General features: G+C 39.8%; 1 pseudogene; it reads right to left on the bottom strand.

Moving 5' to 3' along the window:
* The window catches only part of LOC117812101, a 294,303-nt pseudogene that overhangs the window by 196,568 nt on the left and 74,334 nt on the right, over window positions 1-23,401 (bottom strand).

Here is a 23,401-nt window from a genome sequence, read left to right as displayed (position 1 = left end):
GCTGGGAACACAATCTGGAATATTGAGAATTTTGAGTCGACTTAAAGGGGTGATGCAGTGCAAGTGTGCATATGAGAAATGAAAGCTTTCATATGCACGCACCACCTATATTAGTATAGGTTCATCTTCTATAAACAGTCCTTGTATTGTGGAAAGACTTGCAGAGAATCCCCCAAACAATTCAAGTCTTCACAAAGTAGCTCATCGACCGCTACATTACCAGAGCAACAAGGCAGAGGCGAGATGAATTCAGCTCACTGACATTTAGTTTCAAAAGACATTTTTACCTGCCACTCCATTCAATAGCCTCCGCTTTCCCGTGGCTTCATCTGCAAAACCCCTTTTTAGCAACCAATAAATCAAAGCCCTGCTCCCTTGGACCGCAAGATTACAAAAAGACTTTAAAGGACAAAAGTCCCTAACAAGCAGTATGGTCCAGGAGGCGGCACTGTCTGAATCAATCTGCAACACCTTTACAGCAAAACCACAAAAAGATCGGACGTACTATCTCGTTTAGATAAGAAATACAATCATCTCAGAAACTGCAGGGAAACAACATTGCTCTCTCTGGATGTGGGCATCACTTCATTAAAAAATGTCAAAAAATGAGGAAGCAAAAAAAAAAAGGCAGAGAGAGAAAGATTATTTTGCAAAGGGCAGAAGCAACGAAAAGGAAAGTAAGAAGTTCATATCCTTTCCATCTGCCTGCCAGTTTCCAGATCTATTTATCACTTTCTGCACTTTCTCTGCCCAAGCCAGTCGTGGCAGATGGTTGTCCACCAATGATTCTGGTTCTGCTCGAGGTTTCTGCCATTTGTAGGATTTTTTTTTCTTTCCATTGTTAGAAAGTGCTTGTATTGAATGTACTATATGTATTTTAATGTAGGATCTAATGAAGAGTCCTTGGCTTTTTGGAGCCAGCCTCAAGTGGACACTCAAGGAACAGCAGTTTTAGGCACTTCTGCATTGGCTTTATTTTCCAACACCAGAGGTGGTCCCTTATAAAATATTTAAAGTGAGCAGCCAACCCAAATCCAACCTTCAGCCTTTTGCTGCATATCCTCACTCTCTTCCCAATTTTCTTAACTATCTGCTGTCGTAATTCTCTAAGTTTTAAAGCCCAACATAATAACAATAAGAAGAAAAAAGAGCCTTGATTCAATGTGTGTCCATGTGCAAACATACATTATCTATCAAAAGAAATGTGGCCCTGTGTTTTAATGAGAAATCCTTAAGAGAGTCTATATGGACAGCTCCCCACCTGAGGGAAGAGTGTCTGCAGCCCTCTTCTTTGACCAGCATCTACTTGAAAAATGTCCAAGGTTTGAGTTCAGAATTGTGAGTAATCCCTGGGCGGCTTACAGCACGAGACAGGCATGAATGAAGACAGAAAAACAAAATGCTTTTTAATTTCCCCACTGAATGTATTGAGTGTTTTTCCTCCTTTTGCGTGAATATTTGTCCAGCGGTGCACAGAGGCATTCTGGGACAGGTCCAGCCAGGCCTGGCAGATGACGGTGAGACGGACAAAGGGCAGCTGTCCAGTGACACACATTGCCAGGTAATAGCTGCTGGAGGGCATGCAGCAGGTCAGAGCAGATGAGCTGTCTTTGTTGTAGTAAAGGGGATGGGGCTGGTTGTCCACGGGGGCCGGCTGTCAAAGCTGTGCATTACAGTTCACATCATACTGTTAAGGAAGCGTCTTCAGAGTCTTCCTGAATAGCCATGTATGAAAGCCTGTTAATGTTTTATGCAAGGGATTTTTCTTGTTTTGCTTTGCCTTACTCATATGACGGAGGGAAGATTCATATATTGGCTAACAAGGGGAGTGTTCATAATACACGCTTTCTCTTATGATTAGAATTGAGATTGAGATTCAGACACCATTATCTATTTAAAGGGCAATTTGATTTCCTCAGCGTGCCCAGACCATACTTACATCTACAAACAACACTACACAGGAGTATATCAGAGACAAGAAATAAACCAACTATCAGTGTACTTTGGCACTTTTGTGTGGCCCCTTTAAGTTTCTCGATGGCCAATAGCGTATTATTTGCATGTTAATGAATTTGATTGCCCTGTATTGAACTGAGGTCCCTCTTATTTTCTCAACCCCATACCTCCCCAGTACTCTGCTTAAATGTAAAGTTCTAGACACACTGCAGTTGCCATTTCAATTACTCTTCATTGCAAGCTTGATTTCTAAGAGAGAAAAACATCCTTTGCTGCATGCAGATATACAAAGCAGCATCAGCAGCTACCAAAGTCTGTAATGAGCTGCTTCAGAAGTGAAAATGAAGACATTTTGATGATAATTAAAAAAACTAATAAAGTCAGTTTGTTTGCAGTTAAGGCAACCTTATTGACTATTTCAGGTAGCTGTGAATAACAGTTTGCATCCCTCTATAAATGGCAGATTGAGCCATGATAAAGTGCTCTGTATGATAACAGTGTGTTCAGTATGTGCTTTATGCATTGAAAACATTCTGAATAGCACCCCAAATACCAGCTCTGAGTGGTAGCCTTTTGTAGTCAATAGTTACTGTAAATGTGAGGTCAGCAGGTCAGATGAGTTTGACCGCTGCTATGACAACCTACAGCTTCACGAAAGAGTCAACTTGAGTATGTTTTGTTCTTTTGTTAGGTTGAGATATACCTTTTGAGAGAAAATCAGACCCTTGAGGGAGAAAACATCAAAGTTTAAGTGTTTTATGACTGCATTACTTCACATGATGAATGGACTACACTGATGAAGCACTTTTTCTACCTGAACAAACACACCGATGGCAGGAGATGGGAATCAAACCGCCAAATCTGGGACTAATCTTGAGTCCCTAATCCTTATCTCTACCTCGAGCACACTAATGCATCCATGTGGCATTTACATATTCACACAAACATCAAAGCATCGTTACAGCCCCTGACACTGGTCATGTTCCTCAGATGAAAAGAGGAAAGAAGATTAGGTAGAGAGAGAAAACAGGCTTAATATGCAGTTTCTGAGAGATTTGACTGCTTCAGAAAGCATTGTGACTGAATGAAGCATTGTGCCTTTGGCAGTTCTAAAACCAGCATATAGTAGCTAACACTTCTAAAAAGTAGGTTAGTATTTATTACCCAGCTGTCTGATTGATGACCTGGGGATATTGAATATTTGATTCTGATTAGTCAAATCTCATTACAATGGTAATTAGTTTCAAAGCAATGCCAGGGACAACAAAACAAGAACCCTCTGGCCCAGCTCACCCTGTTAGGATCCAAATATGCATAACCAACCCTTCATGGTAAATAATCAGTCTACCTTTATGTTTCATTAATCTAGAAAAAAGATTGCTGTGATGCTAATTTAAAGCTTCATAACACTAGTGATACATACAGAATCAGTGATGTTGTGCTGGATATCAGGCACCCTGTCCAATCCGATTGCTTGGTTGGAACAAAGTATAAACAGAAATAACCAAAGTGTGTTCATAAAAGGTTTGCTTGCAAAAGTAAAGCCAATGAAATTGATATGAATGGCATCCTGTATAGTGCAGTACAGTAAAGTAGGATAGTATCCTTTTGAAGCCAATATTGACATTTCACATGCAGTGAAACATTTCCATGATTTGACAAGGTGATTGACGCCTAATTTGAAATATGTAATTATTTTGTATACTCATAATATTTTATTCATTGAAATGTTAACATTTTATTAGACCTTTATTTTACCAGGTAAAATGTTTGAGAACCAGTTCTCATTTACAAACATGACATGTCCAAGAGGCGCCAACAGGAACACATACACACAAATAGACATCATGTCATAGTCATCATGTGTGGTGAAAGAACGTATTGAGAACGTTTACCGATTTATTTCAGGGTCTTTGAATTCAAAGGAAAATATCCTTCAAGTGAAATCCAATGTGGATGCTTTTTTCTTCAGAGCCATTGTAGAGGAAAAAATGTAAAATAAAGACACTGGGATAAATGTGTCCATGGTAGTCATTGTACTGAATTGTATTTTTTCTAGAGTGATTCAAAACAAGCAATTAAATTGGAATAATTGGGATTTTTCTTTATTTAGTTTTTTCAACAATTCAATCAAGCAGAAAACTCCGATGTTGAAAAATTAAGCAAATGCAGAAGTGCAAAAACTGCAGTTCTTCAAAAGTCATAATGAAAGACACGCAACAATAGACTGAAGGTTGGAGTCCAACCTGGGCTACTCCCTTTAATGACTATAGCCTCTATACATGGGGTGCATTATTTAACCACTAGGCCAAACAGGTGCCCTTGAAATACTCATCTTTACAGCAAGGGGAGGGTGGGGTGGTATGACTCATCTATTTTGATTATATTAAGGCCAGGAGTTATGCAAAATTAAGCATAATTAGGGGCGTGGCTGATTTGTCTGACCTATGGGTATGTTGCAGCTGTTTGCCAGATGGCGAGGCCACGGTCCAACTCCGCCTCTTTGCCACTTTCTAGATTAGTAAGTTGGAGTCAGCATTTCCAACATGCAATCACCATTGTTGGGTTTCATAATGATTCTTCAGAAAATGACGGGCGATGTAACTTGGCCCAAGTCCATGTTTTCGAAAATCTAAGGATTCAGATCCTCCTTGTTCAGAATGGTATCCATACAATATGTAAACATAAGCATATGTATTTTGTTTTCCTCCCAGGAAAGGATTGCTGCAGATCTTATTTCATGCCACTGCACAGACCTTTAACAACAAGCAACTATCAGACCAAGAATTCAAACCCAACTTAAAATGAACACTTGGCAAATCTGTGAGTCAGTTCTGTTGCGTGAACAATCAAGAATCTTGCAGCTCACCCCATTACATGTAGTCTCTCACCATTCCTTTACTTTAACCGCTAAATCAATGTTGAGTCAGACAGTGCTGTGCGTGTCTTCTTGCAGCATACATGTTTGACACAAGCACAGCAATCACCACTGCTGTCTCTGTCTCTATCTATTTCTTTCTCCACAAAGCTCTCATCATTAGAAGTGTGGTTCTCTCTGCAGGGCTTCTTGCTGTAATTTTGAGTGTGTGCTTATTTTTCCAAGGGCCACAAACGTGGTGGGAGATGTTGAAATGGAAAAGCAAATGCAAGACGGGTAATAAAAGAAAGGAAAAATATGTGGAAGTGAGATAGAGATGAAAAAGATTTCCTGCAGCATCCTGTAAATCATTAGTGGCTGTTAATGGAAGAGAAAAAGGGGATTACTTTACTTATTTTTAATCCTTCTGCAGAAGCTTTTCCCTCCTACTCTTCCTCAGACTTCTTTGCGTGGCTGCCTGTCTTGGTCTCTCTGTGAGGTTAACCACACAGGCAGAAGGGCAAAGGTCGCAATCACACTCCCGGTGAACGGTTCACCACACATACCGCTCACATACTGCGCTACAGTGTGGGCCTCTTTGTTCAGACCCACAAACAGAACTGTCCCCCTGCGGTCTTATCGAGAGCACTCCCCTCTTCTCTCGTCCTCCCCAGAGCCTGATTACAACCCAGTGGCTGGCAGATTAAAACCCCTCCTCCCCCCAGTGTATCTCCCCTGCTCCCCCACTCCACAGGATTCTGCAGCCAGACAAAGTCTGCACATCTGGGGCTGTAATCAGACAATCCCAAAAATAGACAAACAATTGTGGGTCAGAACGGGCGTGCAGATGGAAAAAGTGGGGAAGCGAGAGAGGGTTGGAAATAGTGGGAGGGAGGTAGGCTGATGTCACATGGCAGAAGCATTCATGGGCAGCTAATCCTTACCTCACCACACTCACAGCTAAGCGTGCATTTGCGGACATCTGGATCCAGCGACAGAGGGATTTAGAGGTATGGACGGCGTGCATCTGTCCACTCTGCTTTGGATTGAAGTTTGTCCTTTGATTATCATTTGTTAGACTGCTAGGCACACTGGTATCCTCTCACGCTAGGATCAATGCACAGACACGAGGACCACTGAACTGTTTGTGTGCGCATTTTTCTTTTAAAATACAACAACAACTTAACTCAGTGTAGAGAAATGACCTAGGCTTAATGTAAGGACGAGAACATGAAAGAATGGCACATGGAAGAGAGGATTATTGATGAAAAATGAGAGCAGTAAAGGAATTACTGTACAGGATACTGATATAAAGTGGGAGGAGAAATGGAAATCAGAAACAGGGAGACAGACACAAAATGTGACCCTGTGAGAAGCAGAGAATCCTGATTAAATGGTTGTTTTTATTCATTCTTTTTCACAGTGAATGAGCTATAAGTCATTACTAGAAAAAGTCATAAACAGAGATCCTGAATGGATGCATTCTTCCAAGGATGGCTGAATAATCTGACACCTTTTTAAAGTTACACAAGCAATTGATTTGAAGACATCTTGGCATTTTCAAGGTCAACCTTGTTTCCTTCCAACAAGTTAATCTGTATAAATAAGTAGTTTGAGAATCATCTTTCTCTAAGCTCAATTAAATAAAAACTCAAAGACACTTTGACGTCCACTAGAAATTGCTACATGCTTCGCTCACCACCTGACATTTCTGGTTGCTATTTTCTTTGACAGACAGACAACAAACAAGTTACAGAGCCAAAAGCCAAGGACTCCTCGAGGTGGGCCGCACAGGGGAGATTTATGGGTGAGAAAATGAGGGACGCGGTGTAGAGGGAGGTACAAATTCCCTCGATCAAACCAAGTTCATCCCCCTAGGTGACACTGAATAGCAAACAGCATCTGCATTCACCCTCATCCTTCAAACCAAAGCAACTCTGATAAACTCTGTCTCGGTCTGTAACTCTGCATTGCAGCTACAACACTGTTGGTCATTCTGCAGACTCCGATCCAGTCAGAGCTCATTTGCACCTCATGACACTGTCTAAGAGCATGACGAGACAGGTTTTGATCTTATCAGCGGACCATGGTAGGATCAGCAATATTCTATGGGGAAGACTGTGCATTAATTTGGAAAGCACTGTCTCCTGTGACAGGGTTGCTTTCAATGCTTTAACTTTCCAGTATTTGCATCATTTAGGCAGACATACTCAAGTGAGTGGTTGTAGAATTAATAAGTAGGGATATAAATAGTGCAGAAAAAGTCAAACCAGCTCTGAATCCCTGTGTTTACACTGTTTCTATGTATATAAGTAGGGTTGGCATTCAAACAGACATGTGGGAAAAAGACCAGTGGAGATATCCAGCGTGGGTTAATTCAAGGAATTTAACTTTTGCCATCTCAAAAGACAGCCTGAAGTTAAATAGCCAAACTGATTTAACACCCCTGCCTCCTAAAAACTCCACTCATCAAAGATAAATAACTTATAAGGCTGTTCGGCTTATATTCCAAAAACACGTATATATTAACACATATTTAATTTCTCCCTTAAGTACCCACTCATAGCAACTAAAAAATGGTGAGGATTTGGGACCATTATGACCTACTTGGGACTACTGTGTGCAGTCCATAAATGAAGCGGTTTCTGTGCTAGATCGTTGCCAGGGAACAGCAGCAATTACATTTTCTTGTACAATGCAATTGGAAAGGCAAATGAGAAGCAAATAAGTATGTTGTATATTTAATAGAAGAGAGAGAGAGAGAGAGAGAGAGAGAGAGAGAGAGAGAGAGAGAGAGGGGTAGCATTTACACATTGGTGGAAAAGAATAACAGTTGTATTCTAAGTCTGCACTGATGAGTCAGAAGTAAAGCTCTACTCTTAAAACCTTTGAAAGTTGAATTATCCACAGTAGCTGAACTTGCAGACCTCTACTGTGATGTATGGGTCTTAGGAGAATAAAGCAGGAAGACATCAACATTATATTAACATTGGAGCACACAAGTTCACACAAATGTAATTTTCTTGGAAGAGAGGTTAAGTTTAACTTAGCATTGTGAACCCTATTGACTGGAAATGTGTTCTGTAGGTAAATCAATGCCATGACACTTTACACAATAATAGACTGTATAAAAGAAGTAGCTACAACTGCATCATCTCTTAGTTTGTAGGCATAACTTTCCACATGTCAGGGTTTGGCATTGTACTAGAAGCCATCTTGATTTTTTTCACATTGCTATGCTTTTCTCCTGATGGCTCATACACACTGAAAGTAACCAATTCAACTCGCATTGCAAACCACCGCTGATCACTTCTTGAATTGAATTCAGCAGTTTTCTTCGAACAAACCAGAATCACACAATGTTTACTTTCTAGACCTGGTCTGTTCAACTTTAACAGCAAGAGGGAGATAACTCTGTTTGGAAATTGAGGGACATATAATATATTTAACTGCTGGATACAAACAGCTCCAACGCTAACAATCTAATATTTACAGATTTGAATTAAAGGATAGGATACAATATGAAGGAATAAACTAATCATCCTTAATACTTTTAGTTTCTGAAATCACACATTCATTTAAATGTCATGGTTTATTGCTTGATGTGGCTGGCAGAGTAAATATTTTGAATCGCCTTATCCACCAAAAAGATGCTAGAACTCTGTCTTCAGTTGGTTTTTCATATTTCAATTCCATATCTACATTTTTGATCTGTATACTCAGCTGAGCTGAGTGAAGAGGAAGCTTGGAGTTAATCACATGCTGTCTAAAGAGTGATCAAACCAAAGTGGTAACGTTAATACACACAGCCAGAGCAACCAGCTCCACTTAAAATAAAATAACGGCGTAACTGTACATTACACCGGAGAGTTCCCACACCATCCGAGCATTTACAGGAAAGACGTGATAACAGTGCAGTTCAGCACAGAGTGTGTGTCTGTTGAAGGGAACAGAGGTCGGGGGGCAGAACAAGTGGTGAGTGCACTCATTAAGTGAGGGCAGTGAAATATATATCAAGCCTCTTGTGGGCTTCAGAAAAAGAAAAAAAAAGGCTGGATCAGGCCCACATACATCTGGGTGAATAACCCTGTTCTAAACAGTATATCACAGTTTTCTTTGATGGATAATTAGGGAGTAAAGCAGTTGGAAAATGGCGCCACTAGCTCACTTTGTATAGCTAGGTATCCCAGCATGCTTTGAGAAGCAAATCAGACAGATGCACAATACACTATTCTTCTTACATGTACAATACCTTTTTTTCTACTCATCTTCTCTGTTCTGTTCTGTTCTGTTCTGTTCTGTACATAGTTTTATACCTATTCTACAAGTCTGCACATTTTTCACTGTGTCACTGGTTTTGTAAATATTTGTAAATTTACTTATTTAGTTGTGTATATAAGATGTGTTTATTTTTACTTCTATATTTTTAATTGCTAATAACTTTTTAATAATTGCCATATATGCTCTTGTTTACTTTATGCTGTTTTGCACTGTCTACTCTGGTGCTGTAACACTTAAATTTCCCCATTGTGGGACGGATAAAGGATTATCTTATCTTATATTATGAATGAGGGTGAATTTGCAACTGTGATTGTCTGCTTTCAGTGGGTATGCACCATTGTTCCTTTAACTTGAACTTTGTTGCTCAGTCACAAGCCACGCCTAACAGCAAACTCTGCAGTATTGTCAGCTTTACAATTAACAGGACCACCATTCACAAAACAAACAACATGCTGTCCCAAAAAAACAACATTAAAGCTAGCAACTAAGACCAGCAACTCAAAACGGCAACACTCAATGAGGTCATAAATCAAGTGTCAAGTTGGCTTACTTTCTCATAAACTTTTTGAGCAATAAGATGTATTTCTATAACATCTAAGTTGCCCCCTGCTTGCCATAAAAAATGCCGATTCATAGCTTTAAGAAAAGAGACTCTTCAGATGGATAATACCATTGTCTACAAAAGCTTGTTGTAAAAGAAATTACCCAGAAATCCATGCTCCATAATGCTGTTCTAGTAATGTTTGAAACCAATGGTATCCTCACTCCAAAGATGAACACTGCTATAGATCAGAGCCTAACCTTTATTCACAAAGTAAAACACAAGAAAATCATTCACCTTCAAAGGCTCCATCAGTTATGAAGGAACTCACTACCTATCTTCCTAAACGACAGCACACAAACCCCATGAAGCAAACCTTTCCAAATAAATCTTGGTTCAAGTTACAGTAAGCAAAGATGATACTTTTATCAAATAATCTTCCCAGAGCTTGTCATGAAAGGCTGAGAGGAGGAAAGAGATGAAAAGGAGAGGAAGGAAGCAGATCGTAAATTTGACCTGAATTATGTGCAATACTACCACATTGGAGGGAATTGAAGCATGCCTCTGTGCATGTGCAGCTTCCCCTCAATGCTATCTTTAAAGACCTGCCAATCTCCTCCAGCTGAAAATTCACTTTTAACTGGCATCTGCTATAAAGCCAGTGAGTTGAGACTATAAAATGCTGAGATTCCCTCTGTAATGTGGGAACTTACACATGACACTACAAGGAGAATCCTCTTAGCACTATCTGTGAACTGTGTAGGAAGAAAGCTGGATTTAAACCCTCTCTTTGAATAATGTCTTCTTTAAAAACATGGAAGTTTGAGAGAGAGCAAAGCAAGAGTACTATTTGAATAATGTTATTTGCTCTGAAGTAGTATGCGTCATTTGAAGAGCTCATCGGAGAGACAGGCCTCCATGGTCCTACCACTTGAATGAAATCAAACTGTTCTTGAACTCTGATGAAAGTTCTACAACTACGCATAAGCTGAAACATTATCAATAATTGATTTTACTACAGGAACTGTGATTAGGAAATTATCATTTTAAGCATCCATACACACAGCTTGATCGCATTACTTGCAATAAGATACTGATTTCATGCTATCCAGTAAGCAAGGGCATAATGAATGGCAGGAATACATATAAGTAAATATGTCAGACTAATGAGTTCTCACCATAGACTGTATACAATATGGACGTAGTATCCGTGATGTCACCCATCTGTTCCTGAGAGCTGTTTAGAAGCCAATCGGCGGCGACAGCCATATTGGAAATGCGGAACTCAACCAGGCAGAGTGTGATGTAAAGGGGCGGAGTTTGAGCCTCCTAGCCAACAGCTATGTGTTCCCGACTGGGAGTCCAGTCAGTCATGTCCTTATTTGGGCAAAAACTCTTAATCTTAATATCTTCCGAACCGTCGCGTTGGAAATAAATTCATCCCCGTACAGTGTGTGCCAATAGAGAGAATAGCTACGAAGAGCCAAGCCGTTTTTTTGAACCAGGCTGTAAACATGTTTATTAATGCTGCAAAGATCGTCTTTTTCCCATTCATGTCTATGTGGTTTCCGGTGTTTCTGCAGCCAGACTCAAGTGGATTCTCTATGTATTGCAGTTTATAACACTTCTACATGGGCTTCATCGTTTGAGACCGGAGGTTGCCGCTTGGTTCTCACACAGCATTCAGACCACACAATCTTTAACAGATGGAATGCATTTGAAGCCCTGACTGTAACAATATGCTGTAGGAACAACTACAAAACAAAAAAACAATATTTTTCAAAATTAAAGCCTTGAGTTAGCACTTTTTTTGCATATTTTCACATGAGTTAAACCTCAAGTCAACATAGGAAAAGTTTGTAAAATATTTAAATGAACACACATCTCAGTTTGTCACACATTTCATGATCCATGTTAGTCGATTCAGATAGTCACATGGGTAAAAATAGTGTTATTTTTCTATTATAAAATCCTTTCCCGCATGGTGGTGTTCTGACAATGAAAGCAAACATTGCCCTTTCCACATTACTAGTTTCCTCTCAGCAGTGCAGCAACGGTGATCTAAAGAAGGGGAGGCCTGAGGGTGTTTGCCTTACTGCTGGCAGCTCTTACCTTCTGTGTCCTGGCCCCAGCTGTGGGTTAGCAAAGAGAGGATTGCCATTCCTGTCCCCAGCCATCTGACGAGCCACCACCCCCGTCGCATCTTCTGTCAAGCCTTATTGCCTGCCCACCTGGACAACAAAACAACAAAACAACAGTGAGGATTTTTCATTCACGTTTCAGCAGCCCTCCCAGCCCAGCACGTGGACAGATGTGACCAACAAAGACAGGTTATATTGACCCACATTATCAAGAGGTCAGTACACTCTGAAGGGCACATTCATTTTACAGTCTGACCTTGCTTACAGTAAATAAAATCCACCAGATTATCTAGATCAGTCCGAATGTATTCAGGGACTTTTAGATGAGTCCAAATTTAATTTGAATTACAAAACGCAGCAATACTTCGATTTACCGCATAAACAGATCTAAATGGATTTACAATCACATTTTAATTTACATCATCTCTTGGGCTGTACAGTATATCAAAAAACTCATGCTTACTGATGTGAAAAATTCTAATTCACTTGAAATGTATTAAAGTGATGCATTTCCTGAGTTTCCTGAGTGTCCTCTGGATGATTCAGAGCAAACAGACCTTATTTTTTCCTCTCCTGGCACACAACGAATGAATCTTTGGTGTGCCATCAATGAAACCATAACCACAACACTCAGCACCTCATTCCAAATTAGTTTTTTGACTTACTAACACTATGCATCCACACTGTAACTAAGTGATGTGACAGTAGATATCCAGCTAACTCATTAATCTAGCCAACACATATGTGCTGGCATGCTTGACTGGGTCGTACATGATCACTGGAACAAGCCGAACACTTAATTTTAGTGGAGAAATTACTTAACGTGCTTTAATATACTCAGAAAAACAAATTATGCTGTCGGGCTGTGGTCAAAGAGCTTCTTTTTGTAAGCCTTAAATACTTGAGAATGAAAAATGGAACCCATTTGAACCACAATCAATAAAAACTGATACCAGTGTTCACTCTCTTTAAAACAGCAAATTACAAATGACCAACATGTTTCATCACACTTTGGCATGTCAAGGATACTAAGAGTTCTTACATTGCTTCTTTACTTTTGACTGCTTGAATTGTACAAGCAGTCATTCAGAGCTTGAATCAAGGGAGAGACAATGCTACACCCACTTGACATAAATCTCTGTGTCATTCAGAGTCATTAGCATTGTTGCAAGCAGGTGATTCGCTTTATATTTGCTTGGGGGGAAAAAGTAATATAGAGTCTTTTTATTGCCAGTTGTACACTGAAAAGTTCATTATTGGCTTAAACTACAACTAGATAAGGAAAACCTTTAGTCAGAATGGTTTAAACGTTACCTCCATGCTGATATTCAAACTAGGGATGTTCCAAGGCAACTGATATCCAATAGTCTAAATGCAATTCTAAATTCCAACTAACCAGTTATCTTAGAGCAAGATAATACTCAAAGAACAGTCAAAACAGAGCATCATTTATCTGACACAGGGAAACACAGGATCACAGAGTCTGCAGGTAGTAACATCAAACTGGTTTGCTGAGTCTGGCTAACATTAGCAGAGCTAGCACCACCAGCCGTCAGTCCTCCTTCCAGGTTAACGTCCACATGCCTGTGCTGGTTGCTCATTGCTCTGGTCAAGTGTTTATCAGTTTACGAGAATCAGCCTACATACAATTTTATCTCCATTTTCCCAATTAATATACTGACCCCATAAGGCCAACCTATGAGATGCCATCTGTCCATTGTGCTCATTTTTTAGAGCATTATAGCATTATGGCAGTAACCATTCATCATAGCTACAGGCGGTCCGTGTGCCTTCCTTCATTCTATTTTCAATTCTTTGCCCAACGCGAGAGACGGCCTATATTGATGACAATTGCATTGTAGCTTGTTGTCTGTCTTACACTGATGGGAAATAGGTATATTTCGTGTTTTTACCACCTTTCGTTGACAAGTTATTGATTCAAGAAGGTCGAATCTGTGAATATCTTTCTAACTTTACCAACTTCACCATGTAATCATACAGATATCCCCGCATTTTGCATTTTGGATTAACATAATTGGATTCTTCATGTTTATCAGGGAATACAAAATCCATAATAGGAAAACAACACAAAAATCCAATTGTATTGCTTTATTTTTATAAGACAGCTTTTGTTTGTTTGTTTTTAAATCTGCTAAATATATTGAAAAAACAAAAATGCCCGTTCTTTGTTTTCCGATTTGTGTTTCAGAATTGGAAATAGAATGAACGGAAGGTGCACAGACCTACAGCCCTGTTTAGCTTTATCCAATTACTAATTCTGGTGCCAAGTAACAAGGGTGACAATGTTAGATCATTCAGTAGACTAAATGTGCACATCCCTATTTTTACACCCATATTCAAACGCCAATTTCCCAAGTCAGGGGCCTGTGTTGTTTTGTTCCGTCTAATGCCATCCCAAGAAACCTTTATGGACTTTCTTGGATGTCAGTATAAGTATGGTGAAATATTCAAAATTGCTGCTTATGTGTTTACAAAGGAGATACTTGAAAGCCTGGTGTGTCTCAGGCAGACTCTGAGGAGTTCCTGTATGGCACCACGAGAGCTGTGACAAAGCTGGGTTATTTGAAACTTGCAAATATTTGATGACTGTGGACAATAGATTTGGGAATAAGAGATTGCTGTTGTGTCAACAGGGAGTTCATATTTTATAGAAGCGAGAGCAAATTGATCTCAGGTGGAGTAATCAATATTTTACAAGCAGATAGACAAACACCCTTGTCAGAAGTTATAATGCTCCACTGCAATCACAAGCCATCAGCGCCAAAGACATCAGTTAGAGGAAATTGCAAGCATGGGGATTATAAAAGTTCCATATATGAAGTTGGTACTGAAGCACACTGATTGACAAGATTTACAGTGAATACTTCTGTTCAGCCTCTCTTAGAAATCCATGAGTGAAGCAGTGCGTACAGATTGTTCATGAAGTCTGTGTGCCAAGCATATACCCAAATCCACAGCACACAGGCTCCACTCCAAGCGAGAGAAAGGCGAGGTGTCAGTACGAGGTATTGAGGGTTTTTTAGCTTCTATCTGTCTAAGCTATTTGATGTCACACCTTCCTCACAAGGCTTATTCTCAGTGCAGGCGATAAGCTGCGAAAGTCAGCTTTCATAGCGTATGCTAAAGGGACGGGAGGGGACTCTCCAGCATCACACTATCATATCAAAGCATGTTTGCCAAAATCAGAATCTCTAACTCATACTCTCAGTTTCATTTCATTTATCACAGCAATCCCTCTATTCCTTTTCAGTCCTTCTCTCCCTTACACAGTATTTATTTACTTTCCTTGCAATCTCACGACCCTGTGCAAACACACACCCAAATGTAACGGAACAAGAGACATCATGCACGAGGCCTCTGTGGACAACAGGAGACAGCTGTGTTCTCTTCTCATACAGTGCAACAACAGGAGCGATTCACACTGCTTTCCTATTCTCTCACTGCTGTCTCATCTCTCAAAGCTCCCAGTGGTGTTCCCTTTTGAAGCAGATTTGATTTCCCACATTCGTACATCTATCTTTCTTAAGAGCGGCTGTGTAAGATTGCTTTGATCCCTTTCACATGAGAAAACTCAGGACCTGCAATGGCAGCCACCCTGAAGAGAAAAGTTATTCCTGCTGTAGCTTCCTCCAAATCTCCCCTTGGTTGACATGGGAACGCTGGGTCTCATTTACATAGGCTGACAACGATGTTCCTTCAAACTTAATGAACAGGGAAATTGAAGAGATTCCTGACCGAGCCTGGAGACAAGAATTGATCTAATACCTGCTTTCAAAACGGTCATCTTATAGGGGCACATGAGTCACATCATGAACTGATATTTGTGTTTCCAGCAGCCGCACAATGCTTTGATGAAACTCGAAGGGCATCATTTCAACTCCACTCTACTCTACCGTAATGCATGTAATATTACCTCCCTCTAAACACACCTCTCTTCAAGTTAAGTGGTTCTGCAGAGTAAAATGCCATGCTTTTATGTTGATACAGTCTCGCTGCCATTATATCTCTTTGATACAAGTGGAAAAATCATTCAACTTCTGATACAAACAGTGGTCAAGAAACATAATGCGTTGTTACGAATAGGCTGGGGAGTGGTGGAATGAAGCATCACAGTTAGGATTTGAACCGAGAGCAAGATGCAGTTCTTTATCCTTTAGCGCAGGAGCTTTGCGCTCCCTGGAAAGGAACAGAAAAAAAAGAAACAGCTTGTCTCTATCTTTCTTCCTCTGTCAGTGTTGGTTCGATCGCTTCTCATCCGGCATCGAATTCTTTTTCCACCCCTTCCGATTCATGCACTTTGGTGCTGACAGACCTGTCAGAGATGTCTCGATACGGAAATCACAACATTGTGTTAACCTTTGAGGCCAAACTTGTCACCAACTGTGAATGAAGTGGTATTATAAATGATGTACAGCTTCCGGCTAGTAGAAATGGATAACATAATACTGGCAATGGAATATAAAAGTCACAGTCAGGGGGCAAGTAACCAGACCGTCTGGTCATAAAATTGATGAAAAGGAACCAAAAATGGAAGCATGGTACAAATCTGCACTGATCATCTCCTGCAGCAGGTTGGACATGATTAAAAGTACTTTTGAAATTCAGTTTAAGAATAATTATACTTTACAGAAGTTTAGTTGTTTGTAAAGCAGGTTTAAAAATTAGCATTTCGTGATGTTTGGAGCAGGCAGGAAAGATGAGAGAATATTTCACCAGCTTTTACACACATCTGAAAAAAAACTGTAAAACAGGGAAAGAGGAAAATGGGAAAATTGAAAACAAAAAGATTTTGATTTCTGTTTAGTGTTTTCACAAAATGAGTTATCAAAATGTTGAACAGGCACAAACTCTACATATGAACTAAAGTTGTCCCTTAACTTAATTGTGTTCTGTATAAATGGATGTAGGTGGATATTTACATTTCAACACAATATCTAAATACATTTAAAGCTAAAGATGATGGTTCCTGTAATACCACTCTGTGATGCTGTCTTTTTACTATGAATCTCTCCTACATATTATTCTTAAATGAAGATTTGCCATACATGAGGTTTCTAGTGTTGTAGTCAAGACCACATTAACCAAGACATGTCCGAGACCAGAGTGCACCGAGACTCAGACAAGACCAGACCAAGACCAAGACCAGGCAGGGTGATACCGAGACAAGACCAAGATCTATATATCAATGAAAAATCATCATGAGAGTTAACAAATAAAAGACTTCGTTTACTTCCTCTCTTATCACAGTAACGACAGGGACACAGTGCATCAGTGGTGGTCTCGACCGGTCTTGATAAAGAATACGGAGTCCGCCCAAATAAGCGGTCTCAGAACAAGAACAGTCTTGAGTACTACAACACTAGATGTTTCTATGACAGGTTTGGCAATCAATCACACCTACCACTGCAGAGCTTGGCAGCTTTTAGCAAAGCAAATATCAGTGACAAAGAGTGATTATATGTCGTATTTTAACAAGGACTACGTTTGTGCCAAGCACCAACCTCCTAGTGGTGCTAGGAAACTGCAGTTCTCGAGCGTCACTTGAGGCTTGCTGCAAAAGCACCAGATGCCACATACACACCAATTCATTGGTGTGTATGTGGCATCTGATTCTGCATTTGAGTCAGCATTTTTTTTTCTTTTTAGTTATATTTTTTGCCTTTTTGCCTTATTAGATAGGACAGCTGGAACTCACTGAACTCAAACTTTAGTTGTCATTTATCTGGGTAGCTGTATACAGCTGAACAAATTTTGTTTTTCACATGGCATGTGCAAAGCAGTGCAAGTGCAAATAAAAAACAGGCAAACAATACACTGACAACAAAGACAGAATATAAAAACAAGACAAAACAACAACAACACGTTGACAGACTAGAACGGGCAGAACTATATGGGTTAAACTAAACTAGACTAAGTATGGATAATCGGTGAACAGATAAATAGATAAACAGTATGTGAGGTAGTGCAGGGTGCAAAGTTTGCAAATATATTGAATAAATATAACAGATAAACTCTTGGATTGAATAAATAGGTCTCTCTGAAGAGAGCGAGAAAACGTGGGGAGTAGAGCGCGGGGGCAGACATGCAGGAAAAGGTTGCGGGCGGGAGTCGAACAGCAACCTCTGTGACGAGGACTATAGCCTCTGTATGTGAGGTTAGATTCCTAGGCCACTGGTGCCCCACTCAGCCTCCAAAAAGGTGAGAATTCCAATAAAAAAGTGAAAACTTGTTCTCAGTATGCAAGACTGCATGTTAAATAATAAAAACAAGTTGTGCTGTTTGGATAAGTTGTTGTTATGGGAAGTCCAACATCTCATCACACTGTAGGATGCCAACTAAACAGCAGTGTACCGTGACTTGCGGATTCCTCCCCTTGCACATATCCCCTGTCGTGTTGTAGTCAAGTCATCAATCCTTGAGCCTGAGATGGGTCAAGTTCCCGGTGTTCACGTCCAATTCAGATTAAGAGCTGGGTCACTATACCTCAGTCTGAGCCAAAGTCCCAGTCAAAGCCCTGGTCCATCTCCCCAACAAGGTAGAGTCTTCTTACATTTGTTGCAACCCACGATATGCAGCATCTTTTTCAGCTTCCTGGCAGGAACTTTTGCCGAACAAGATGGTGCGGTGCAGTCGAACACACTGTCAGCCCTTGCTCTGAGCAGGGATACATTATTTGGGCCTTATCAAGTCCTTTATCAATAAATAAGCACGAGTCCCCCTCTCTATCTCAGAGTCTGAATGCAGTGACAGAGCCTTTAAAAACCATGAGTCCTGCATATCAAGTCGAGTTTGGACTTCAGTATTACAACCCTGACTCCTGTTCCCACTGATGCTCTTGGTCTCTGAATCCAAACAATCTGCTTTGACTCATCATGAGGAATGACAGTACTTTTATGCAATAAGGTTGATGCCTTTAAAAATTGTGATATTCTGTTTGCTGTTTTTTTCTTTGCATTGTTCTAATTTTCTAGTTTATAGAGCTTTTGGTCTTTGGTCATTTAAATGTAAATTACAAAAATTACATTCACAGTTGGTTGTATACTAACTACACTTTGTGAGACTTATCAGTAGACTAAAGTCGACCTTCATAATAGCAGGAGAATGTTCCATGCATCTATGCTGTATTATCTGCAGAGCTGCTTTTTCTCCTTTAACTGTGTTTTCCTCTGTTGCAAAGACACATCTATTCATTCTACAATATATAGCTGGAAATTCAAGTCACGGCATGTGGAGATGAGAACGGCTCTTGCTGCCTGCACAGTAACAACACCTTACAGTGCCTTTCCAGCTGTTAATTGAGGTGTGGAAGCAGCTTCTCTTTAAAACCTGATAGTGGCGAGTTTTGAGCAGTCATTAATATTAAACAGCACAGTCAACCACTGTAGCAGAACCCAGAAAGCTGAGATTCACTGACATAATCTGACTGATGTAGCACTCCCAACTATCTCTTATCTTGACTGTTGCATATTTCATACCTATTCAGTCCAAATACTGGTGCTGGCTATGTGGGTCTATCATTTGCACTGTATTTACAATGATATTTTAGCTACTCTAGGTAATGATATGTAAATAGCAAGAATCCACACAAATTTAACAAACTGATGCATACAAATGACACTAAAGTCCTTAAATGTGTGAAACAAAGAATAAATACCATTTTTTTTTATTTGTAAACCAAAAAACACCACTTTACACATTTGTCCTGATCATCAACAAATAATAAATAATGATGATACTGACTGTTCAGTATTGCAGGCTCTCAGACTGACACAAAACCAACAGAGCTATCACAGAAACTATGCCTGGACAACTTGATCAAACATGTCATATCGGATTAATCCAATAAGGATTCCGGCACATTTCACCTCTGCCTGTTGACACTGTGGCAAAAAAATTACTGTCTGTCTCAGGCTGGTCTTCGGAGTCAGGAAATAATGAAATTAAGCAGGCAAAGATCAGGGAGCAGCCTGAGGAGCTACTGGACCCCTGCCATCTGATAGGGAAAAGTGGAGCAACATCCTGTCCTGCAATCAAGGCAATGGCAGCAGAGATGGTGAGTGCAGCTCGAAGCTGCAGATCACTGAAAAGTAACTTGAACCATAAGCTGTAGTGATAATAGCAACAATGTTAAAAGATGTGACATTTGCCTTGTTTATATTTGAAGGTGTGTCAACTGCAAAGCACAGAGAAGGAGAGCTGAACAAGGAGAAATGTCAACACAAATATTCCTGCAGTAGTCTTATTCATCATGTCTGACACTACCTTCAGTGAAAATGTTCAGGTTAATGTTATTTAACTATTTTTTTAACTGTATAAATTAATCATTTTAAAGCATTAATATCCTCTTAAAAGCAATATTCTGTGTCAGCATTGATGTCTTTAGTTATTAGCAGATGACAAGTGGGATCATGTGTGGCAAACAGGGCGTTATGCAAATTGGAATCCCTTCAGGGTGAGAGGAGACTCCTTTATGAAGGGGTCTTGCTCACCTGATGGAATTCTATCATGCATACAACTGTTCACCACAATTATTACACTTACTGTCATCTCTTAAGCAAAAATAGACCAATATTCTCTAACATCATGTGAGAGTTGCTGTTTATTCTCTGTCAGAGCATTTTTAGAGAGGATGTCTTCAGGATTTGGACTGTTTGTCCAACCACGTACACAATACAGTTAAATGTCAGGCCCATGGTGAGATGTGTCCGAGCCTCGCTGGTATAACAATGGTGGACAAATAATAGAAAGCATCAGTTCATCCATCAACCACTCTTTAATACCTCGATGATGAAAAGCATCGATAAAGGTGTTACTGCTATTGTGCAGCAGCTATACTTTTTGTCCACTTTGTTTCCCAAACTTGTGACTGCATATCTCAAAGCAGCACATCCCACACTGTCCTTTTAGTGGATATCTTGCATAATTTAATTACTGTATGATTATGGCATCATATTTGTTCATCAAGGTTCTTTAAGGTGGAAAGTGATCATTCTTTGCTCGTAATTCCCAATTGAAATTGCAGCAAAATGCCTCATATTCTACCTCCAGAAAAGAGCCATTTCTCAAGCAATGTGACGTTCTCATCAATCTCGTATCGGCCTCCTCCCCTTGGTGCAGGCAATGAAAATTGCAAACTCATCATCCTAACAAAAGCACTGGATTACATCTCACACAGCTCCTCCCTGTCCCAATTTACAGTACCAGAGGCATGTCATGTAGTTTATCAAGGGACTTAATGAAAAACAATGTGCTATAAATTTAGCAAAGATCAAAGTAATAAACCCAAGATGCCACCAGAACACAGTTTCATAAATTAAATACCATCGGGTGCTATCCGGCATAGCCATAATGTCAGTGCTTTAACAAACTGTGACACAATGAGTATTTGTTTAATCACCATGTTTACAACCTTGTTACATCGGAATTAGAATTATAGTAGCAGCAGATTGTTTGGTTGTAATTATATTCAAAACACCTACAGGCAACAATGCCCTTTACAGTAACAATAAGTTATTATAAACAATGCAAATGAAAATTGCTTGTAGCTAACTCAGATCAACTACACAATGCTTTGATGGACTGATGCCAAACGAGCATTAGAATAATATCTCTGGTCATGTGGAATCATTGAGAGAATAAGGTCAGGCAGGTTGCTTTGTGAATTATTTATAAAATTAAAAGCATTTGGTAAAAGCATTTGATTCTCTCTGGGTGATTGCTCCACACAGCCAAAGACCTGCAGCTCAGGTGAAGTGGAAACTACATCCCCTCTTGTATCTGTAGAGAATAAGTGAATGTTAGCCCTGCAATGGTCCAGACTTCTGCAAAGCTAATACCAGCTCCATCTTGGCACAGTGAAAATTGAAAATTGATGATTAATGTCAGCTTGCTAAGTAGTGTTTCAAGTAAAAGTATGTCACGTCAGCATGCTTGTCAACCCTGCTGGCAATCCCAGGAGACACTGCACTAACTTCAACCAGTGTCCACCCATGTGGCACTTCTCAAATATTTCTCCCATCACAGTATGTATCCATTAAAATTAAACAGACAGCTTGGGGAAACACGTTTCATGTGTCTACAATCAAAGTGCTGCTCGGCATGTTCAGACTCTCAGTTGTCCTGACTGACTGAGCTGGCAAAGCAAAAGAGAAAAGATGTTATGCATAATTCCAGACGTCCAAGACTTAAGAATCCCTTCTATAACAAAATGTGTGATAGTTTCTGCAGAATATGCCTGAATGATACAGAGCTTTTTAGGGCTTCATGATATTTGAAAGAACTGATATTGTGATAATTTGCCTATTTTTTTAAAACAGGAATTCAGATAAAGAGGTGTGGTTACAAGTGTTAATTGTAATTGAACCATCATTCTTTTTATTATTTGGGTCTGTGAGTCTATTTTGCATGGAGAAGAGACAAAGGGAGGAGAGGCTAAGTGACACGTTTCTTCATAAACTTTACAGATTAACATATTTCTATTACCTATGTGTTCACCTCTCTAATAATGTTTAAAGTGAAGTTTAATCAGGATATCAGAGCGTTTATACTTTTTTCTTCCTACCGCTGCTGCAGTTACACAGAGGGCTGTGCAAATATGATTCATGATGATACATTTCGCGGGCTTCATTTCCCGCGGCTATTGTGTTGTAGTTTTTTTACCATTATCTATTATTTCTATGTAGGCTAGTATGTGTGTTTATTCTATAGTCATGCGGGAATTAGCTAAACAAGGAGAGGCAGACAGCGATATACTGTAGATCAGACAGACAGACAAAGACAGACAGACTGACACGGGCGGAGGCACAGACGAAAGGAAAGGTTTGTGCCAGCTGACTTATGGTGCTTCAACCCAAGGTAGGCGTTATCACTAATTATGTTTTGGTTTTTTTCGTTTCATTTATTATTGTGTGTAGGATAAAGTATTGACGACACTATAGTCAGCCTGCACCAGGCTAACTTCGGCGCAGCTGTTTGACCAGCTGTGAATATGGTCTACAAACGAGCAGAGGCTAGTTTGGCTTGATGATGTAAATAGTCAGCTATAGACTGAAAATAGTAAAAAATATTTTTTCTAAAATCATCCTCAGTAGCAATGAATAAGAATCAATAATTTACTCTAATAAAATATCTCACCAGAGCGCCCGATGCGTCGCCATGAAGCCTCACTGAACTCAGAGTAAGCTCAGACTTGGTTGGCTATAGGCTTATATAATAGTAAAATATTTCCTCTTTATTTCCGCAATGGCTAATGCAAACTCCAGACAGTAAATATAAGTGTAACCTACAATGAAATGTTCAACAGTGATGACACCACCACCTGTTGCGCTGTCTAAACAGGTAGAAATTCTGCAAAACTCAAAGTAAACCAAAACATAACAGTTTGTTCCCAAATCTATTTTTAAAACGAAAATATATATTGAAATGAGTTTTTGGTCAGTGGAATGGGGGCTGGCTTTTTGCAGAGCACAATGGCGCAACGTGGCATTCTACAAACGTCCCTGACATGGCTGCAATAAACGCGCATGTCTTCATCAAGGCGGTGGAGAGCTTTTGCCCCAAATGTGTGCTATAGGTGAAGCGGCGCTCTCCGTGGTGCTGATCTTT

Source organism: Notolabrus celidotus, chromosome 4 (genome assembly GCF_009762535.1).
Source record: "Notolabrus celidotus isolate fNotCel1 chromosome 4, fNotCel1.pri, whole genome shotgun sequence".
Lineage (NCBI taxonomy): Eukaryota > Metazoa > Chordata > Actinopteri > Labriformes > Labridae > Notolabrus > Notolabrus celidotus.
The sequence above is the reverse complement of the archived record's forward strand: the minus strand, read 5'-3'. Positions and strand labels throughout refer to the sequence as shown.